This window comes from Thermobia domestica, chromosome 4 (assembly GCF_964235325.1).
Source record: "Thermobia domestica chromosome 4, izTheDome1.hap1.1, whole genome shotgun sequence".
In the NCBI taxonomy this organism is placed as follows: Eukaryota; Metazoa; Arthropoda; class Insecta; order Zygentoma; family Lepismatidae; genus Thermobia; species Thermobia domestica.
This window is the reverse complement of record NC_137457.1, coordinates 215,313,973-215,333,730: the sequence shown is the minus strand read 5'-3', so window position 1 is coordinate 215,333,730 and position 19,758 is coordinate 215,313,973.

Genomic DNA, 19,758 nt, shown 5'->3' with positions numbered 1-19,758 from the left:
TAGCTAAATAAGGTTCTTGGATAACTACGATATCCACTTCGTTTATTTCTGTGTGCCATGAGTTCCATTGTGGCGACTTTTGATCGCTGAGCATTGTTTTGCACTACTTTTATAATTTTTTACGACTATGCATACCTCGTATGAACTATTGCCTCCCTGCCTGATTTGCTGAAATCAAAGTAGACCCTGCAATTTGCGTTTACTAGCTGTTTATATACATTTTCTATACTCCAATAGATCCCTCGTCTTGCATAAACTTCATTCACCAAATCGATAAGTTCCAAGCCATTAGCCGGAAGATCGTAGATTCTCAATTACATCCTGTCTACTTCCTCAAAGGATGGATATGTTATCGTTCTAACTTTTTCGTGCAAATCCCTCACAATTTGCCTAAAAGCTATTGTTAAAATTTTTCTATCCTCCAACTTCACTAATTTATAGTTGTGATCCATACTTTCACATAGAGGTATAGGGCCCAATATGATTGGATCATATTCTACGAATTCTGTAGTCGTAGAAGAAACTGCATTATCCTGTATGTTGTTCTCTCTATTTGGTTACTCCTAGAGAGTAACTAACGGAACCGCAGATCTGGCCGTGCAGGAGAGCCCACAGGCTCCGGGGGGCATAAAGATTAAAAGAACGTTGGAGAGAGGGGGCCCAATAATTATAAAAGCAACTTATTCTAGGTTGCCCAAATAAGCTTATTAATGCTTGCCTCACCCCAGAAAACTATATAAGTTGCGGCGCTGGTCATCGGTTGCAGGGAAAGTCCCGATTTACGTTAAATTTCGTAATTACCGAAACTTCTAATTTCCAAACAACAAAAGACGACAGAAATTACTTTCACACTCTTTGAATTGTTTCAATACGTGTAGAAATAGAAAGTTCTATGTTTATGTTCCATAACTACTAGTTTGTTTTCTTATATTCATATGAGGTGTTTGTGGCAAATTGAGCCGGTGGCACTAGCCGAGTGATCTCGGGCGTTCGGCTTCTGATGATGAGGCGCAATCCACTAGGGCTTCGAATTCCTCTGAAGATCAATGTCGGAATTTTAGCTGATCTCAGTATTTCTGTGTTCGTGTTCCTGTAGTGTTTGGAATACGTCGAAAGGATATAAGGTGCCAGTGGCGAACAATACTCCGGTTGGGGCGATTTGTTTTAAAGAATTGAAAGCAGGAAATCACATTGCAGCTACTTGGGTTCAAATCCCGTCGTAGTAATTAGTAATTTTTCTAAATGGGAAAATAATGTAATTGGTATTGTAATTATGCTATTCTTTTATTATTATTATTATTATTATTATTATTATTATTATTATCAGGGCCCGGATCTTGTTGACCTAAAAAATTTTAAAAAGTGACCTATAAAATGACACTAAAATTCCTGTAAAATGACCCTAAAAATCACAAAAATTGACCTTAAAACTTACATTTTCTCAAACTTTTATTTCATTAAACATTGACATTTTTTAATATCCATTGGATTTTTAATTAACATTTCTCACTCATATTCAAAAAGTTTTGTTTCAGTTAGTTGCAGTCCATTGATCATTTATTTCTATTGATCAGTCCATTGTACGGCATTGTAAGTATTGAAAGCGTCAATTCACTCCCGAGTTAAAGCTAGGAAGCACTCTCAAACAATAAAAGTTCGCAAGTGTAGACTACATGAAAAATAGATAGAAACCTGTTTAAAATCCTTGTACGCTTTCTAATCCATTTTTAGTTATTCACGTGATCACATCCTTTGTGGTCAATAACCCAAAACTATCTGTTTGGCCACCTACCAACCCCCACCTTTCGTTAACCAGCTACAGTTTAGTTTTCATTAGCTTGTTAAGAATGCAGTTTTTCCACTCCAATAGTCAGGAGGTAAGAAAAGAGAGTATTCAACTTCGTCTTTTCCACATCCGTAAACCGTGTTCATTTAAATATTTCCTTATGTAGAAAAAAAGAATAAAAAGACCATAAGTGACCTAAAAGTTACCTTAAAATATTAAAAAATGACCTGAAATTTCAAAACAGCAAAAAGTGACCAAAAGTTGACCCCCAAAAGCTATATTTTTAGAACCTAGAGTTGATGGATAACGTTTTTATTTGAACTCGCCTTGTCCTATGCGTAACAGAAAAAAGTTGACTTGTCAACAAGAACCGGGCCCTGATTATGATTATTACCACAATGAAAAGAAAAAGTAACATAACCGAAGGTATTCATAGGAACAGAAAAGATATAGAGTATATCAAATGTGTCTTTGGTTTACACATGAACGAAATAATATTATTACATGTATGGATTTACGGATAGAATTATTATTTTATGACAACAAAAAATGGAATATAGAGATTTGTTATTTGATAACAGTAATCCATTTTCTTTCGCCCTTCTTCTAAGTAGAAAGGTGAGGTGACATTTTAAATAGGATCATTCTCGTGACTAGCGATCCCTATTGTAAGTTCGATTACTATTTGGAATTTGTACACAGCTAGGAACAATTCCTTGGAACTCATTTTTCGCCCCGCTACAGCAGTAAGGACGTGTTTAGCCCTTATGTGTTCATCAATTCTTCTCCAAACACGTTACTTGCCAGACAGTTACGAAGGTTGAGACAGATGACGTAGTTTTGTGTTGTTGGCATTTCATGTGTAAAGGAAGTTGTTTGAACTCTTAAACCAAGAGGAATTGAATATTCTTCATGTTAGTATACATCAGAATATTAGTTTTGTAGATTATAAAAATTTCCTGAATTGCCAGACCCGAAATCGAACTCGCGTCCCCAACATTGTGAAACTAACGGTTATCCCACTATTCTACGACATCACTGTTCTGGGAGAAGGAAAAAATGGAGCTGCAGTGAATTCAGTAATTATATACTTCTACGATTCCAATGTGATAATTCTGAAACTTTCTGATTTCAGTCATGATAATATAGTAAAGTATTATGCTGCCCTCCTAAGCGAAAAGGCCTTATCGCCATTTCACATAAATTCGAGAAAATAAGCAAAACGCGTTTCGGTTAGGCTGTACGTTAAATTTTTTGCAGGTCAATGAAACTTAATTGAATGTTTTTTCACAATCTAAAATTCATGTGGTAATACATTTAAATATTTTACATTGTTGCATTATGAGTAAATTTGAAGTTACTCTTATTTTGTTTCTTATGTCCTTACAAAATGATCGATCAGAGTAAGGAAAAATACCTTAACTCCATCGTTGACGTTTAAACACAAAATCTTTATTCCGTTCATGTTTGTATTTTAGAGGTTCATCTTTTTAAATTCGCTTGAACACATTTACATAATACAGGACTTGTTACAGTTACAGTATTAACGTTGAGTACATTTGCAAATACACGAACATCTATTTAATACAAAAATATCTTTACAAAAACTAATTAAAAAGGAATAGAAACTGCAAAAAATATTTTCACTACATGCTTCTAATAGAATTTTAAGTACATAGTCTAAGTTTTATTTGGTATTGTAATATAATTCTTGCTTATCCCTCCAATATTTTTTTTTCTAGATTGAATTATCAACCATCATTCAAACGTCCTTTTCTGCAATGCCTGGAACGCACGGAGAACGTGGCAAGTTCAACGAGAATTCACATCTACTAATGGGCATTAGTGTCACAAGTCTCTTGATTGTTTATTCTTTCTTCGCTTCATTGATCCCGTGGCATTGTATGAACTGCCTGAATTCTGTTTTAGAAGCTTTCTGGTTTAAGAAATCCAACTATTGCAATGGTCCATAAGCGTCTTAGCAAGTGTTCTACAGTAATGTTTGTAAACCTTTTTGGACCTTGATGTACACAATATCAGCCAGTTTTGGACGGTAGACCGTCTCTTTATTGCGTTTGTGTAAGGAACATTCCAATTTCTAATCACTGAAGTCTTCAACTTCCATTACTTTTACCTGAACTTTCCTGCAAGTTCTTACTGATGTTTCAAATTCTACGAAGTCGTAAGTTTTACCTTGCCTTTTTAATAAAAGTTCAACTCGGCAATCATAAATGTGTGTCCTGCTTCAAAATAATATACTTCGACGTGTTTCATGGACAGTTCCTTACAATCATTTACAATGTATATCAGAAAAGTCAATAGGCACCAATTTTTATATTGTGCAGAACAGTTACCCAACCATAGAATAATATTATCTATATCCCTATAGTAGAGGAAAAAGCCATGGAAAGCGCTTACAATATCTTCTTTTTTCCTTGCCGCTGTTGTTTCATGCCAGATAACTGTTAATGGATGTTCCCTCGCATTCTTTCCTAAAGGTAAAAAGCTCTCATTGAATGCTATCAACCCTGTACATACTTTTCGGCAATTACTACAAGGAGCTTTAACATTATGTTTTTATGCTAATTCTCTAAATGTGATTTTCTTCCGCTTCTTCAAACTGGGACATTTCTTCTTCCGTTTTCTAGGTAAACCACCTTTAATTACCTGAATATCATCAGAAGTTACTACTGTCTTATCATCCCGCATTCCGTGTGAAAGAATAGGTGATTCTTCTTTACACGATGAAACGCAAGACGAGTGATAATTTTCTTTTTATAACATATCTTTGGCGTCAAAATTAAGCACATTATTCGGAAATGAAGATGAAGCACTTGGATATTATAGTTCTATTGTAAGAGAATCAGTCAATGTAGCGTCATATTCCTGCAGGATTGACGGTGTAATCAGTGCACATGTTTCTTGAACAACCTGATCTGTAGTGTGGATTTCATAACGATTTGTTTGTTTTCCGTTGGAGTCCACCACTGTCTGCTGTCCTAAATCAAATGCGAGTTGTGATTCTTAATTTCTCTCTTTCACAGTTGTCATAATCTTTTTCGCTCTTGAATCCCCAAACCTTTTCATGGTTAGCTTGGTAAGAAATACAGAACAGGAAGTAAATCGTTCAACTGCTTCGCTCGGTGTGACACTAATCAGAAAACTGGAAATCAAAATTAAGTAGCAACAATTCTCTTTTTCTTGTTTTAAAGGTACCTACAACAAGGAGATAACAGGGACTGCAACTTGGAAGAAAATATGTATTACTCAAAATAAACAAAAAAGCTACAAACGCAGTAACACAGACATATTATTGCGGAAAACGTCAAAAACAATTTACTCGAAATACATTTTTCCCTATCTACTGCTTCATTCTATGCATGAGGTATTTATTCATTCTGTTCATAAGAAGCTAAAAAGCCATAAGGGCAAGAAAAATATGTACTTAAAATATTTTTGCTTATCAATTACAAGTTAAGGTCTTTTTGCTTAGTTTTACTTACAGTTTTGGACATAAGGTAAACGCTAGTGGCGTCATTTCCGCCAACCTATTGATCAAATCACCTGAATTTCACTTTAGTTGGATGCAGAATTGTACGACGAACATTTCCATGCCAATATCTCTATTTTCGCAAAAAGGCGAATTAAGGACTTTTCGCTTAGGATGGCAGTATGCAGAAAGAATAGTCCAAATGACAAACTTAAATAAACAACTCATATGTACAGAGACACTGCCGTATGCTCTCGCCTCGGGCCCTGCTTTTCACGGCACGGCATTGGACAGATACTTACATTGATTGGAATCTGGTGTTTCATGGCACTGGATTATTTTTTATTAACTTATTTAACGAACATCCCTCAGTACCTTGTTTCCTATTTTCACTTTTACAGTTTTTTGCACTGACTCTTTAAAAACAGGGACAAAAACACAAAAACATGGAGAACAGTGAAAATCACAAACACTATTCGCGCGTTCTTCAATTACCTGAAGAAAAACAATAAAATATGGTGTATATGCAATTTTTGGTTTTCCATTTTCTATGTGGTGTCAAATCCGGAGTTGTATTGGGTCAGTCCTTCAGATGGATCGAGTTTTCTAAGTGACTCAGTTGGTCATGGGTCAACAGCATGTGACCGACTGCGACCCACCATCCACCGTGGCCCACTGCGACACACCACCCAACGTGACCCCCAATCACTATGGTGCACTCTGACCCACCGCCCCTACCTGTTCACTGCATTGTAGACAGCATCTTCTGATGCGACGTAACGCCAATGAACCACAAAATTACTCCCGCAAAATGTGTTAAATCGCCTATATGTGTGATTTGTTTACATTAAAGTAAGTCTAAAAACACTAAAATAAGTACCAAAAGGACAACAGAGGAACCAGGAACCTTCTGATTACTGTGCGGGTGTTCTTCCGACTACACCACGGAGGCGATGAAGGATTCGCCGCTTGCAAAGGGATAAATCGTTGGGATCGTTTTAATTTGGTCAATCAGGATGCTCTTTCAACTGTATATATGAGACGATAACGGTTTGGGATAAGATAAAACGCCTTCGCCATATAATTTTATAACAAAATGACGATTGTCTACTTCATAATTCATACATATGTTTATTTCATAATTCTCCTATACTCACTTTCTAACGATCGACAACAGTTGCCATCTAAATTCATACAATTATCGCACTCAAGATTTTTCACTTCATGATATTGAGGCACAATTTATTCGTAACCCCCGGAGCTCACTTTTGGAACAATTCGTCAGGAAGAAATAATATATAATAATAATCGCATTCACATGACTGACAATAGTTCGTGTTGGTCCCTTCGCGATTCTCCGTGACGAATCGAAGTAGCGCGGACCAAAACGAAGTCATCGCTGCTACGCAGTGGTAACTTCAACTCCCCTACGCGAGACATCTGTTTCGACTCGACGAAACCCTTCCGGCAATGAGACACTAGTGGCTATACTTCGACTCGTCGCTATATTGACGATCGACGTTTACCCGCAAGTGGGCCACTAGGTGTTGGCGACGTTTACGATATGGAGTAGGTCCATGTCTCATATAGCCTTGCTGCTGAAAGGGACGTTAAACTCAAGATCAACTCAACTCAACAAAAAACACAGTGCTTTGCATCATATATCAATATATGCTTACCATGCGCTTTATAATAATAGCTGAAGCTTTATTATATGAAGCGCTTAGAACACAGGGCAATCAACCCATAACGTTGAGAGAAAAATAGACACTAAATTTGTAATGTAAGCTTCTGTATGTTGGTTTACGTACCTTGATTTGGAGCTTTCAAATTTCATCAGATTTTCCACTGAAAAATATCGACAATTCAACAAGGGAATAATTAGACCATGATATTTCAATTGAAATTCATCGTAATTTTGCCCATGACAAACACTTTACCATTTTATATAGTAAAGTAAAGATCCATAATTATTGTACCAGAGCGGTGCTTGAGAAATTGACCGTAGAAATTTAAAATCCGATTAGTTAGAATTTGACAACTTGCTTTCATTACAAGTATAAACACTTAGTCGGTAGAAAAGAGGACGTGAATCATGTGTCAGAGTTGATGACGATGTGTTTTGGTTTATCAGTGGTTCATGGTGGGTGTTGGGTCCTAGTGTGTCATGGTAGGTGGTGGTTCAGAGTAGGCCGAGATGTGTGGTGGATCATGGGCAGAGTGGGTTGCGGTGGGTGGTGGGTCAAGTTTTCATTGACGGCGCTAAACTATTGGAAGAGCCGAATAACTCTACCCCATACCGTATGCGTCGGTACACCACCGATGGGAAACTAGAGATCTCTCTTCAAAAATTGGCGACTCCGTAGCGACAGTCCACGGTGGATCCACTTCCGTTTTGAAAATTATACCACCAGTGGCAGAGGCGCGACGAAACGATAATGAAAAACAAAATTACACCCCAAAATATGTTAAATCTCCTATATGCGTAAGTTGTTTCCATTAAGGAGATCCTGAAAAACACTAAAACAAAGTTGAAATAATGTCCCAGGGTGGGCGCGAAACCTTTGGATTACTAGGCGCGTGCTCTTCGACTTGGCCACGTAGTCGATAAAAAAAACGGTTGTGGAGGCATAAATCCTTGAGGTATTTTTAATTTCGCTAATGAGAATGCTCCATTAACCATGCATAATCGACGATAACCGTTTGAGGTCATATAAAGTCCGTTCGCTATGTAATTTTATAAAAAAATTATGCGCGTCTATTTACTTTATTTCATAGTTATCCCATATTCACTTCCAAGTGATCGGCTATAGTTGTCATCTAGATTCATAGAATTATACGCACTCATCTCAAGAGTTTTCACTTTATTATGTAGAGCGAGATTTTACTCTTGACCCCCGTAGCTCACTTTAGGAACAATCCGTGAGGAAAAAATAATATATAATAATAACCGAATGCACATGCCTGGCGATAGATCGTGTTGGACCCTTCGCGATTCTCCACGACAAATCGAAGAAGCGCGGACCAAAATGAAGTCCTCGCTGCTAAACGGTGGTAACTTCAATACCTCGACTCTAGATATCTCTTTCGACTCGACGAATCCTTACCGCCTGTGGCACACTAGCGGCAGTCCTAAGACGCGTCGCTATGGCGACGATCGACATTTAAATTCAAGTGTTCCACTAAGTGTTGGCGACGCTTACGGCATGGGGTAGTATATCCACAAACCATCATTTTTCATATTTTACCGAAATACGTCATGAATTTTCTGAGAACGTGAAACTTTTAGTGTTTTTAATACACAAGTTCATTGATCTCATCACTTATTCACTTATTGTCTTTTGTTCGTCACAACCTTTAGGGTACTTCCCGTAGATATAGAAAGATGAAATATGGTATCCAGGCTTGGTGTAGCGTGCAAGTAAACAAATGAAAGCAACAGGATAATATTTCCCTTCTCCAAAACCCTAAAGTGGAGTGTGTTGACTATTCAACAAAAAGACTTAAAATACAACCAGAAAATTCAAAAAAATATAAAATAAGTAGCCAAGTCTCTACTTTGCAATAATAATAATAATAATAATAATAATAATAATAAATTACGTAAACAATACCTTCTAATTAAGAAAAACATAATTGCCACGACGCAGGGCCGTAACTTGTGGGGTCAGGGGAGACACTGCCCCCCAGGGAAGCTCTCCGCCGTTCGAGGGGTTCCTATTTTAAGACAAAATTGTTTACTCCATATACGACACTAAAATGAAATTATAAGTGAAGCATCAAACAGGTTTGCTGTATTACATAAAAAGAACGGTACACAAAAGGTAAATAAAACAATAATAAGTCGTGGGCCTATTTCTGTAAAAAAATTGTCTACTCTTAGGGGCACTAGAAACAATATATATTCGTATATTGTCAGATTTGTCAATATTTTCCCCTTAATTAATCTGTCGTGTATGGAACGGGCCCAGGGACTTTACTAACGTCCCCGCAGAACTTGGTGTACGGAAGATTCCGAGAATTTCAGATATCCTCTGATCTTATTGGCCGATACAGATAGGGCATCAAGAGTCATGACCTACATATAGCGGAAATCAAGGCCAACTGCCCTTGTGGCCGAGCGTTCTATTGCAACGTTTGTGCTGTGTCGCCTTCGGAATGAGGCCGACTGTGGAATGAGGCCGACGAGTATGGACACGACACGAGAAGAGTTTAATCCAATGAAGGATATAACAATGAAAAATAGATTGAGTTGGTCAAATTTCATTGTAAGAGTCACTATGGGTTGTGTTAGATTCATTGGTATTGTCATATTATGTTTTCTTTTTAAAAAAAGAAAAAGTAAAAAATGTTGGAAGGAAGGAAGAAAAAATATTGAAACTGTTAAAAGTGTAAGTAGAGTTGGTAAGACTGTTAGAGGAAAGATTGCAGTCGTGAATTGTGGGCGTGGTCTTAAGAAACCGAATCTACAAGCTAAAGTGGGTCCCGTGCCTACTTTACTTGTGTTTCGTATTATTTAACCGGAAGGTTGCCCTTCTGTTTCGTAGTGGTATAGCCGGATGATTACTCTGTTCGTATTGTATAGTTGGAAGAGTGTCAAAACGGAGTACTGGTTTAACGAGAGGATTTGTGCAGTCAATGGAGTTTTGTTTCGTTTCGGCAGGGTTTCTCTTTTGAGAATTGTTTCACCGTTGTTATTCTTGTTTGTGTGATGAGACTATTATCGTCGACTTTCGATGAAATCACATTGGTGTTGTGTCAGTTAAATAACGAAGTGATCAGTGGAAAAAAGGAATGTTTTATTCCTCGTTTACTCAAATCTCGCAAGCAAACTTAGTGGCAAGTCAAACGGGTTCTTTTTGTTTCCTCGTTTTGTGGCCGCTAAGTAATGAAAGTGAATAGGAGAGTGATGGTTTTCTTTCATAGTGAATTTTATGCTTGTGAATTAATAGCACAGAGAGTTATTTGCTTTGAAAGCTTATACTTTCTTTTTCTGTTACTTCTGTGCAGAGGAATAGTGAGTTTTAAAGAGCAGTGCTTGTGGGGCCTATTGTGCCGAGTGAAAGCCCGCTTAGATCACCTTATTAGTAATTCCTATCGGGCACTAGCTGGTGTAGTTAGCTTAAATACCAGACATAATTCTTTCTTGCTTTGCATGTTCGTTTTGGAAGCTAAGGCATTGAAAGATTATTTTAAGGAAATAATTTACTATCTAAAACTGAAGTTTTTTTCCACCAATCTGATTTCACTCGAGTATCAGAAAGCTCAGACGGAAGCCTGACTACCGAAAGAGAGCGAGCATTACACATAGAAGGTAATCCATACTATAAACAAGTCAAGGTGAGTGTAATTTTTGACTTATTACAAGTAGTGACTGTGACTTGTCTTATTCTGTGTTTTGTGAGGTTGTACGATTTGAAATCCACTTCAGGTTGTATTGCTAAGGCAATTCCATCATTTTTTCACCCTTACGAAAAATTCTAAAATTTTATGGAATTTTCCATCTTTTCGGAGTTAAGTAGTACGGGCGACAAAAGTGACCAATTTTTGAAAATCCTTCAGATTTCCAATATTTCCAGTTTAATTTGGATTCTTTTACAGTATATGGATAATATTCATTATATATGAAAATTTCCGATTATTTTGCCATTAGAAAACTAGAATGCAAATATTTTTCCTCTAACATTCTCATTGCACTTTATTGAAAAGAGTAAAGAAAGATATTAAAAGGGTATTGATTATGAATTGTGTGAAATGTTGAAAATTATACGTTTACGTCAAGAATTGAGATTCAACATTTTCATTCCACTTTTATAAAAATTGAGGTTGAGAGTTCAGTTAATAGATGCGTTGTTTAACACATCATATAGACTTATTTGCTTGAAATTGAATATTTCAATAATAAAAATCTTTATTAGAATTCGTAAAGAGAGACAAATTTAGAGCCGCGCTTGTAAATTGTTAGTTTGATTATCTTTATGAATTCAGATAATAGTAACATTTAAAGAATTTACATTGAGAATTATTTATATTTAGAGGAACTGAACTTAACGTAACTTATTGCATTTTGTATTTACTTGGATAATAGAATATTCATTTAAGAATTATTTTTTTTGGATATTATTACTATTTAGAATTTAAGTTTATTAAAGATACTTTTGCTTATAGAGTTACTTAGGTTTTTTTGGTAGTTTATTTTTTTACTATAATTTTTTTTGGTTGTATTTTTTTAATAGTATATTTACACTATTCTAACGCAATAGTGCAAATATACAACCCAATATTGTTAATAAAATTGTTATTGAAAATTGAATTTGGTTGTCGTCATTTATTTATTATTTAATAATTTGTTTCCTATTTATTTTGGATTTACTGTTGTTTGGAAATATTGGAATGATAATTCACTTTCACACTGACTGGATGTACGATGGAGAACTAAATCTTCCGGTTCAAAGTCCCATCGACTAGGCGTTAATCGGTTTGCATTCGGTCTGACGATTATTATTATTATTATTATTATTATTATTATTATTATTATTATTATTATTATTATTATTAGTTTAAATGATAATAGTTGTTGGACTGGAAGCTTTCTTGTATGCTAGGTGGAAGGGGCGTTACACGTTCTAGTAATGAAAATAGTTTTTGGAGTAGGTTCACACCTTGCAGTAGGATTTTTAAATTTTCGTAACACTTTTTTCATTAAAATAAGCTGGTAGCTTTACTATACGCGAAGGGACCAACACGAACTTTCGCCAGTCATGTGCATGCGATTATTATTATATATCATTTTCCCCTGACGAATTGTTATTACTCTGATTAGTACTCTGATTAGAAATATTAGAAAAACTTCAACGATTTATCACTCTACAAGCTGAGTATTTTTCATAATCGTCTCCGAGGCGAATTCAGAAGAAGACGTAGCTAGTAACCCTAAGGTTGGTGGTTCACGCCCAGCTCAGGGCACTTTTTTTACTTTTATAAAAATGTTCGCAGACTCATCTTAATGCAAAGAAATTACGCATATAGGCTATTTAACGTAATTTAGGGAAATGATTTTGTGGTTCGTTGGCGTTCTATCGCTGCTCTGCCGGTGGTGGTATAATTTTCAAAACGGAAGTGGGACCACTTTTTGGCTGCGGGACCGCCAATTTTTGGGGACATGTCGGTAGTTGCCTATCGTGGTCCACCGACGCTTACGGCATGGGGCTGTTCCCTCACAAGTGAGGCAGATTGTAATCGACCAAGAGTGTTTTGGGAAAATGGGAAACATCTTCCGACTTCGACTTCTGAATAATCCGTTTAGGATCAAGTCGAATCAAGGCTGCACCACGGGAAGGTAGAACAAGTGAGGCAATCGTTTCAAGCACTACGCTCGAGAGCCTCTGTCTCATTCAAGACTTTTCAGGAAAAGTAACAAGTTTATTACTTGTAATTTATTCTTTGACTCAAAGTATTTTGCAATAAATCATCGTTTTGTAAGATATTTTTACTATTGTATACTATTAATTTCGAAAATTGTACTCATAATATAATTTCCCATCATGAATTTGAAAAAATCAAAATTCGAACAAAGAAAGATCTCCGATCCACATATCTCTTCATGTTTGATATTCGTATGGAAGTCTCATCTTCATTATTGGCCCTTAAAACACAAAAAGCTTTCTGGTCTCTAGTCTCCATCTTTGCTACTTGCTCTTTCTAACGGCAAACAGAAGAAACAATGCATGTGCATGCGTGCGTACAAAACTGTTTGAGTTGCTTCATTTCAAATAATATTTATAATTGTAAGTTGATTGTAATAGATACTACAACATTTCAAAAACCTAACATTAATTTTGAAACAACCTGCATTACTTCAAATTGTGTCGTCTTATATTCATGTCTTGTATATACATATCATCAGGGCCGGCCCTAGGCAACTTTTCGCCCCGTGCGATAGCATAATTTGCCGCCTCCCCCTTTCTCCAGAAAGAACAAATCTTATGATTTTAGGTATGCTACTCCAGCATGAACAACGAAGGAGAGGGTAAGTGCAGTTGCGCTCAGAAAGGCTTAAATACTTCTAAAAATAGAATACAGTTGTGTCTGTTTTTTTGTTTAAATATTAATCTATTATGATAGTGAAAGATAAAGCAAGCACACCTGCAGAGGAAAGATGGTAATGCTTTTTATAGAATTCAATATCGAGTTTCAATCTCAATGTATCAGTTTGCAATTCCAGTGCAACTAGCTCTTTTATCTTTATTTCTTTATTTTCCCACTACATCTGTTAACATTAAAACAAAAATCTTGTTTCTATCTTCAATGATAAGAAACTTGTTTCTGACAAAAGAAGACTAGTTGTCACATCAAAACTGTGATAACTATCTAAATGGAACAGATATTTGCCACTATTCGAGAATTGAATTCTTGCATTTGACAACAATTTCTTTTCCACTTTCTTTTCTTTCTGGCGGCGCCCCTAATTGTGTACAAACGAAATTTGCCTGCCCATTTCTGTACAAACGACGTACAAACGATTGCGACAATTTGTGATTGAATTGGACATGGTGGGGGGCTTCCATTTTGACAGCCCCCACTTTGTTGTCGTTCTGGCGGCGGCCCTAATTTTTTCCAACTAAAATTTTTCCTGCACATTTCTGTACAAACGATGTAGAAAAAAATGCTACTATTTGTGATTGAATTGGACAATTAGCATACCTACTAACAATTCGGGTTTCAGCAGTTTTCATTAATATCAACTAAGAAATAAAAGTAGAAATGAAATTTTGTTTTTCCGTGAAAGCAGATCTTTAATAAGTACGAAAATAATGTCACGAACAGTATAAAATTCAAATATCTTGTTTAACGGTAAGAAATTAATACTAATTTGCTTAATAGTATTTTTCTAAATATCATATATAAATAATTTGTCGACTAGATATATATGATATGGATTTGCATAGAGCGGCCACTTTACGATATATGCAACGCGTGCATTTGCATGGAGCGGCAAGTTTGGAGGGTCCGGCAATTTCTGTCATAAGTATATTGTTTAAATGAAATATTTCTTGTTGGAAACAGACTTCATGATGATGGTATTTACATTTATTAAGCTGACCTTCTATTTGAATACTACATTCATAAGTTATGTTTAGGTCGCATTAGTTTAAGGTCACATGGACAAATGGTCAAATAAATCGGAGCACAAGTTGCTTGATTGTTGTCAAATGCAAGAATTCAATTCTCGAATAGTGGCGAATATCTGTTCCATTTAAATAGTTATCACAGTTTTGATGTGACAACTAGTCTTGTTTTGTCAGAAACAAGTTCCTTATCATTGAAGATAGCAACAAGTTTTTGTTTTAATGTTAACATATGTAGTGGAGAAATAAAGAAATAAAGATAAAAGAGCTAGTTGCACTGGAATTGCAAACTGATACATTGAGATTGAAACTCGATATTGAATTCTATAAAAAGCATTACCATCTTTCCTCTGCAGGTGTGCTTGCTTTATCTTTCACTATTATAATAGATTAATATTTAAACAAAAAAACAGACACAACTGTATTCTATTTTTAGAAGTATTTAAGCCTTTCTGAGTGCAACTGCACTTACCCTCTCCTTCGTTGTTCATGCTGGAGTAGCATACTTAAAATCATAAGATTTGTTCTTTCTGGAGAAAGGGGGAGGCGGCAAATTATGCTATTGCACGGGGCGAAAAGTTGCCTAGGCCCGGCCCTGATGATATGTATATACAAGACATGAATATAGGACGACACAATTTGAAGTAATGCAAGTTGTTTCAAAATTAATGTTAGGGTTTTGAAATGTTGTAGTATCTATTACAATCAACTTACAATTATAAATATTATATGAAATGAAGCAACTCAAACAGTTTTGTACGCACGCATGCACATGCATTGTTTCTTCTGTTTGTCGTTAGAAAGAGGAAGTAGCAAAGATGGAGACTAGAGACCAGAAAGCTTTTTGTGTTTTAAGGGCCAATAATGAAGATGAGACTTCCATACGAATATCAAACATGAAGAGACATGTGGATCGGAGATCTTTCTTTGTTCGAATTTTGATTTTTTCAAATTCATGATGGGAAATTATATATAATGAGTACAATTTTCGAAATTAATAGTATACAATAGTAAAAATATCTTACAAAACGATGATTTATTGCAAAATACTTTGAGTCAAAGAATAAATTACAAGTAATAAACTTGTTACTTTTCCTGAAAAGTCTTCAATGAGACAGAGGCTCTCGAGCGTAGTGCTTGAAACGATTGCCTCACTTGTTCTACCTTCCCGTGGTGCAGCCTTGATTCGACTTGATCCTAAACGGATTATTCAGAAGTCGAAGTCGGAAGATGTTTCCCATTTTCCCAAAACACTCTTGGTCGATTACAATCTGCCTCACTTGTGAGGGAACAGCCCCATGCCGTAAGCGTCGGTGGACCACGATAGGCAACTACCGACATGTCCCCAAAAATTGGCGGTCCCGCAGCCAAAAAGTGGTCCCACTTCCGTTTTGAAAATTATACCACCACCGGCAGAGCAGCGATAGAACGCCAACGAACCACAAAATCATTTCCCTAAATTACGTTAAATAGCCTATATGCGTAATTTCTTTGCATTAAGATGAGTCTGCGAACATTTTATAAAAGTAAAAAAAGTGCCCTGAGCTGGGCGTGAACCACCAACCTTAGGGTTACTAGCTACGTCTTCTTCTGAATTCGCCTCGGAGACGATTATGAAAAATACTCAGCTTGTAGAGTGATAAATCGTTGAAGTTTTTCTAATATTTCTAATCAGAGTACTCCTTTAATCGTGTATATTTGACGATAACTGTCTGGAATCAGATCAAATGCACTCGTCATATAATTTTATTAAAAATGGCAAGCGTCTATTTACTTTTTTCATAGTTCACCCATATTCACTTGGTAGTGATCCGCGACAGTTGCCAACTAAATTCGTATAATTATACGCACCCATCTCAAGATTTTTCACTTCATGATGTAAAGGCAGGAGTTACTCTTGACCCCCGGAGCTCAAGTATTGTCCTTATAATAACAATTCGTCAGGGGAAAATGATATATAATAATAATCGCACGCACATGACTGGCGATAGTTCGTGTTGGTCCCTTCGCGATTATCCGTGACAAATCAAAGCAGCATGGATCAGAATGAAATCCTCGCTGTTCGTGGTGGTAACTTCAATGCCCCCGATTCTAGATATGTGCTTCGACTCGACGAATCCCTGCGACTAGTGGCACACCAGCGGCAATCCTTCGACGCGTCGTTCTATCGACGATCGCCATTTACCGGCAAGTGGGCCACTAGGTGTTGGTGACGTTTACAGCATGGGGAAGCTAATAAATAAACTAACAAACAAATAAATCGAAAGCCTTATAAAACAAGTTTTCCCATAAATTTACATCTAGCAAAATCATTTGTTGGTTTTCCAGAACTGTAAATTCACCTTTATTCATAATTTACTTCTATCGTAGTTTTGATATGAGAATGATATGTCTGAAACTGTAAGACAGGTCATTAATTTTTTTTGGCTTTAGTCAGATTTAGCAGTTTTACTTAGCAGTCAGTCAATTTGGATCTGTGGTTTCAGAGTTTTAGAGATTTCGTTAATTTTTTTCATTTCTACAACAATTTCCAACTAACAGCATTAACGTATCTCTTTCGATATTTCCATAGGGAATGGCTTGGTCACTCCCAGTATATTTCAAACAATAAACTATTTACGGTGTCTCATTCCATTAATCCGAACTATATTTAATATCCAACAACTCTGGACATTTCCTCTTAAATCTGCAAACTTTCTACTAGGTTAAAACTGAGTATTTTCTATTTTCTTCCTTTCTTGCTAAAAGGAAAGTGTTCTTTAGTCAACCTGAAATGATGAGTCTATACTACATTATGTTGCATAGGGCATTTTATGTAGCATATCATTTGACGCAAGTGTTATATAAATTATCCCCTAGTCTCGTTCGTTTCGCTAGCGCAAATTATAAATAAATTTTTAAAAAATCATTCCTATAAATCAAATAGGCCATCTAATCAAAGTAAATAATTTTTTAAAATATTAAAAATAACGTAATTGTTTCTAAGCGCTTAGGTTATTAAATATATAATTTGCTGGTAGTTTACTTATTGTATATTATTTCTTTAATCATAATACATAATACTCGCAATTTTAATCTCACGTTTAATTCTTAGCAGTAATCACTCGGAACTTTACAGTGTATTATAACGATTTATAAATGACTTGTTTTAACTTGTTTTATTCATTAATTTTTGCGGCAAGCACTCTTCGATTCCCCAATATCTTTTCAGCGGGCGGTGAAAACGGGAACTGCTTATATAGTTTATAATGACCTTTTTGGACGCTAAAAGCCAAAAATCCAAAGTTTAAAGCAAATCATTAAAAATGTCCTCTGTTAGCAATCCAAAATAAATCGTCTTATTCGCGATAAACCTACAAATGTCGGTCATAATTTCTTCCACTTGTGGATATGAAAAAAGACAGAGAGAGAAGAGAGAGAGAGAGAGAGAGAGGGAGGGAAAAAGTGAATACTCTAAAAAGAAAACACAAACACACACACATAGACACACAAACACAAACTATAATTTGACATCAGCTTTTTCCTTTCTTCCTTTTTTCATGACAACAAGCATTATTCGATGGAACGTCTTGTCGACATAACAAAGGGTAAGACTGGAAAGTCTGTCAAGGTCGTGTATGTTTTTTCCTGTTCCTGACACTAATATGAAATGAGTTGTCTGCTGTTTAAGAACGGGCAAGGAAGGTGTAACATCCATAAACTGAAAACAATAACGGTTTCCAATAATGCACGTATTCTAATACTGAATAAATACGTTGATTAAGAGATACTATCAATAAGTTATTTCCTTATTATACTGTTTCGGTTCTTATTAACATCAAAATTATACACTTCCTATAATGTTTAGTACATATATATATATGGGATGAGATGGGATTCGATGTGGTGCCAAAATAATAAAATAACTGCGAGTCCGCCACTCTATCCACCTAACCACGGAGGCTACGTTGTGTTTACTCTTTTTTCTTAAGAAGTAATCTTCATAACCATGGTGCGTATCGCTTCGAACCTTAAGATAAGAGTTTTTTTCTGTTTAATTCTATTTTTAGAGTTTTTTCTGTTTAATTTCCGTACTACATCTTGGTTACAGAAGCTAATTTATATTTGGCGGGCAATCTACACACTAGGTTTTAACCAATAAATGCAACATTTTACTCCACTATCCAGTTACTTGATCCGACTCCTCGACTCCCCTACTGAATTCCCTCCGCAATCGTGCTCTGCTACTGAAAAATCCCTAGAAAACATCGTTACCAGTATACACACAACCGAGCATAATTTTGTTTTTTGCTTATATTTTTATTATTTTATGTTTTTTGGAAATATCTCCTTAGATGGATTGCTTTCTATTATCTCCACATACTAATAACTGAATTTTACCTAGAAACGTAAGGAAAATGGAATAAATGCAAAAAATCTTGAGTTGCAGTATACGCGCATTTTTTTTGCGCGTGTGGGTACATTGACAGAAAATTAAAAACATGTCAGTTTCATCTTCAAATTACTTAATGTTCATTGGCACCAGTGTGCTCAAATAGCACCAAAGAAAGTTAACAGGCATTGATGGATCGGAGTCTGAGCCATTACATTTATTTACAAGTTAGTTTAAATGAAGAAGGTATAATGTTTACAGACATCGTTTAAAATACAATAATGGCTTCAGAAAGTATCTAAAATGCTTGTTCTTCGCACAAGGAAAATACGTTTATAGGAAATGAATTACTGTCAATAAATTGGAAATTAAATATATGCCAGGGAAGCTTAAAATATAAGATCGGATCATGGAAAAATGAAATTGCCAGAGAGTTGATTGCATGCCAGTTATATGTTTAAAACGTAACAAGTGAAAGTAAATTGCTAAAGGTAAAACTTAGTGAATAGTGCATTATATGTTATTTAAGAGTATTAATAATAGTAACGTTAAACAGAATGCTGAAAGGAAAAGAGGAGGTAATCTAGCCACTAGATAACAAATGTAGTTTATAAGCAAGTATTGTAATAAAACAACATAGTTAAGTATGAAATAAAATGAAAATAACATTAAATACAAATCAGATTTTCCTTTCACCACAATTTTTTCATTAGAAGTTAATATTATCATTGTTCCTTTTCTAAAAATGAATTTCCGTTTACCAAATTTTCCACTCTTGTATAACCGTGCACTTCATACAATAAAGTACGAAACTTAATAGTCAAAAATCAATTTATAGCGAATCACTTATCTCCTATAAACACATTTCCCCGTGCAAAGAACGGGCATTTCAGCTAGTAATAATAATAATAATAATAATAATAATAATATGATTTTCACAGGCTTGCGCCCCTCATTCCTGGAACAGGTCTCACATCAATTA